The sequence below is a fragment of the Otolemur garnettii genome, unplaced genomic scaffold (assembly GCF_000181295.1).
Source record: "Otolemur garnettii isolate 467f Iridium unplaced genomic scaffold, OtoGar3 scaffold00114, whole genome shotgun sequence".
NCBI lineage: Eukaryota > Metazoa > Chordata > Mammalia > Primates > Galagidae > Otolemur > Otolemur garnettii.
The window spans coordinates 2874773-2879106 of NW_003852509.1; the positions used below are offsets into that span (position 1 = coordinate 2874773).

General features: G+C 49.0%; 1 protein-coding gene across 1 annotated transcript in view; it reads left to right on the forward strand.

Moving 5' to 3' along the window:
* The window catches only part of CSMD1 (CUB and Sushi multiple domains 1), a 1810668-nt gene that overhangs the window by 1166905 nt on the left and 639429 nt on the right, over positions 1-4334 (forward strand). The gene's annotated exons all lie outside the window — the stretch shown is intronic.

Sequence of the window (4334 nt, forward strand, 5' to 3'; positions counted from 1 at the left end):
GAGCAGGGCAGAGTCCCGGCTGCAGGGCAGAGTCACCGCTGCAGGGCAGAGTCACCGCTGCAGGGCAGAGTCACGGAGCAGGGCAGAGTCACTGCTGCAGGGCAGAGTCCCAGCTGCAGGGCAGAGTCACCGCTGCAGGGCAGAGTCCCAGCTGCAGGGCAGAGTTCCAGCTGCTGGGCAGAGTCACTGCTGCAGGGCAGAGTCCCGGCTGCAGGGCAGAGTCACCGCTGCAGGGCAGAGTCCCAGCTGCAGGGCAGAGTTCCAGCTGCTGGGCAGAGTCAGTGCTGCAGGGCAGAGTCCCGGCTGCAGGGCAGAGTCCCGCCTGCAGGGCAGAGTCACCGCTGTAGGGCAGAGTCCCGCCTGCAGGGCAGAGTCACGGAGCAGGGTAGAGTCACTGCTGCACGGCGGTACTTTCCTCTGGGTCTGGCTTTTGTTCTGTGAGAGAGGAGGACAGATGTGAGGTCAGGGCCACATCCCAGGGAAGCCCCCACAAACTGGCTACTCTGCGGAGTTCTCTCCCTCTGGATTTCAGGACTGATTTTGTCTCTTATTGCTGGCAGCCTAAACGGTGGTCACCGATCAGCTGTCACTAATTTCCAGGCTATTGCTCTGCTGCTCTGGGACCCCCAGACTTGGCGGGGCCTTTGTAAGATCCTGCCGTGCTCATCTCTTTCTCGCCAGGCCCTATTAAGAGTGATGGAAAATGTTCATGATTTTGGTGAACCACAAAGGACCCATTCTACCCAAGGCGCCAAACACTGGGTGGGGCCTCTGGCTCAAAGGAGTAGGGTGCTGGCCCCATATGCCAGAGGTGGTAGGTTCAAACCCAGCCCTAACCAAAAACTGCAAAAAAAAAAAAAAAAAAAGCACTGGACAAAGCCAGAAGCCTAAGCCCTGGCCTGGCTGGACCCACCCTGTCCTCTCTAGTTCACTCCCCAGCCCGCTGTTGTGGGCATCAGCGCGGAGTCTGGGTTGGCACAGGAAGAGAGGGAGGCAGAGAATAGAAGTTGCCCCATGCCTTCGGGGAACTGCAGGTCAATGGAGGGAGAAAGCTGTCATAACAATAATTGACAGAGTTAAGTACACACAGAAGGCCAGTACCTGGCCCATAGCTAAAAACAAACCCCCCACTGTTTCACACGCCCCTGTCAGATGGACCTCGTAGTCCTGGAGCCACCTTTTCTCAGAACTCCCTGGCTGGACCAGTTTGGGTTTTCGTCCCAGATCTACCTTGATTTACTTTTGGTCCAAAGTGGGCCCATGAGGGCTGAGGCCAGCTCTGGGGAAGCTTTCCCCACCTGCCGCGTCCCAGGGATTACACACTCTATGGACTCATCCTCTGACAGCCCAAACTAACACAAACTTAGCAAACGTTTACTGATTAAATGAATGAACGAACAAAAGTCACAGGAAAGAACCACTGTGTGCAGTGAGATTCTCTCACTGTGCCTCTCGGTCAGGTGATTCTTTTGTGAAGTTTGCTTTAGAAGCACTAAGTACATCAGTGTCTTTAAATAGCCTGGATTTCCTGTTACCTACGAACCCTTTGTAATTCATTTCATCCTTAGCATGGGTAAACCTGAGCCCAGAGTGCAGAGGACAGGGACCTAGGGAGGGATTTCGACCCTTCCGTATAAACAGGGTGATTCTCTGCATTAACCCTTAGGATGAGTGGATTTGGAAGTTCTTTTTTCCTTTAGTTCATAATCAATAATGTTTTCAGAAAAACCCAAAGATAATTAAGTTATTAAATCTTTATAGTGCTCTACATTTCTAATTATTTTAAACTTTAAAAAATTGCAATGTAAATGGGCAATGTTATGCCACAGAAAGAGCATTGGGAATAAACCTAGTAAATACCCCATCCCCAACTTTCTTTGCATCCGCTGAGTGTTTGGGAGCTAGTACTTCTTCTGTGATTAGATCATTTCAAGATCAAGAGATTACAAAATTGCCACTACTCTTTCTTTACTGACGGTAACAGTAGATGTAGTTTCTGGTCCTCTCTTCTGAGCATTCTGCTTGGCAGAATCCAACTTTAGCAACTCGCGGTGTGAGGATTACAGACTAGATAATCTGTTAGTGCTCTTCTAACTCCAAAAAATAAAAAATTGTAGGGAAGAGGATACATAAAAACCCTGGTTATTATTTGTGAGCTGGAGATTTCTCCTCCCGGTAAACACAAACGACTTCATCGATTACGTATCGACGGGCTGAGACCCTCCAGGTGAACGGATGCCAATGCTGGTGGTTGAGCATGTGTGGCTATAACTGTTTATGGCCAAGCAGGATGGGGTGGTTGATACAGAATCATTATTTAATGTAAACCTGAATTTTTTACTTTGGGAAAAAATGAACAATATAATGCTGTGTCTTATAAACCCTTGGGAAAAATAACAACAGAACATTATGAAATAAATGCCCCTAAATTCTCCTATGTTCAGCCATAAACATGTACTTCCCCTCCCTTTGTTTCTAAGGACAATCAATTTTTTCCTACCTTGAAAAAGGACCCCAAGCAAAACAGAACAGTATTCCTTCCGAGTTTCCAAATAGACAGTCCTGTCAATGAGAAGCCATCGATCGAGTGTTGTCTGTTTGCTGGTGCAGGCAGGGTCCGTTTCCCACTGACTTTTCTTTTGGCTCATACATAATTATTTGGAAGGGCAGATTTTGAGACTTGAAGCTCTATTTTTAGAGCCCTACTGCAAAGTGATGTCTCAACTACTTTATACAATTAATGATGTAATCGTAACTACAGGTTGTTTAAATAACTGGTTTAAAATGGCAACATTGGTTAATCTGTTTTCAGAAACATATCATTATACAATATGTTTCCACTGGCCCAGGACATGCTCTCTTTACCCACTTACCACTGCAACTGTTGTATTCACAGTTTTAGTTTTCTGAAGTTTGGAATAATTTATAAGCAAGAAACATATACCACTGAGTAACATTCTCTTTGTGTTTAAATTCTAATGTGATTTTAAAAAATAAGAAAGGTTTAGTTTTTAATGTCTTTTTTTTTTTTTTGAGACAAAGTCTCACTTTGTCACCCTGGGTAAAGTGATGTGGTGTCACAGCTCACAGCAACCTCAAACTCTTGGGCTTAAGCAATTCTCTTGCCTCAGCCTCCTGAATAGCTGGGACTACAGGTGCCCAACAAAACACCTGGCTATTTTTAGAGGTGGGGTCCTACTCTAGCTCAGAGCTGGTCTCAAACTCATGCGCTCAGGCGATCCGCCCGCCTTGGCCTCCCAGAGTGCTAGGATTTGAGACACCCCGCCAGGCCCGTCTTTGCCCTCACGTCAGCCTTAAGTTCAGTATCCTAATGACACACAGTGAGGTTCAGCCCAGGGAAAGATGCCAGCAATGATCCTTTCTTTGGGGTCAGAGGAATCTCAGAGAAAGGGGAAAAGAAACGATGAATTCTCATTAATAGGGTCACAGTGAGACGTTTTTAAAAGACAAAACACCCCAATGTTTTGCATGTTTTAGAAAGTTGACCCTATGTGACCCACTTCCAACATGGAATGAGGCAGATAAGATTTATAATCATGGACTTCTCCCCTGAGCCCCAGACCTTGGTGTCCACCTGCCAGGATTCTCACCCTGTGTCTGACAGACACCCTCTGCCCTCTCCCCCATCTCAGACAAAGCCCACTGCTTCTCACCAGTCAGTTCATGGGACTTCAAGCCACCCCTATCTGCAGCCCGCCAGCCAGCCCTACCCTCTCCCAAAAGGTATCCAAACCCTGCTTTCCCAGCACCTGCAAGCCACCTTCACCCCTCCCCTATACTGAACATCTACCTGGTCCCCTGTAAGCCACCTTCACCCCTCCCCTATACTGAACGTCTACCTGGTCCCCTGCAAGCCACCATTGCCCCTCACCTGAACTAGACATCCACCTGGTCCCCTGTAAGCCACCATCACCCCTCCCCTGTACTGGACATCCACCTGGTCCCCTGTAAGCCACCATCACCCCTCCCCTGTACTGGACATCCACCTGGTCCCCTGTAAGCCACCCTCACCCTCCCCTGTACTGGACACCCACCTGGTCCCCTACAAGTCACCATCGCCCCACACCTGTACTGGACATCCACCTGGTCCCCTGCAAGCCACCATTGCCCCTCACCTGAACTAGACATCCACCTGGCCCCCTATAAGCCACCATTGCCCTTCCCCTGTACTGGACATCCACCTGGCCCCTGTAAGCCACCATCACCCCACACCTGTACTGGACACCCACCTGGTCCCCTACAAGCCACCATCGCCCTCCCCTGTACTGGACACCCACCTGGTCCCCTGTAAGCCACCATCGACCCTCCCCTGT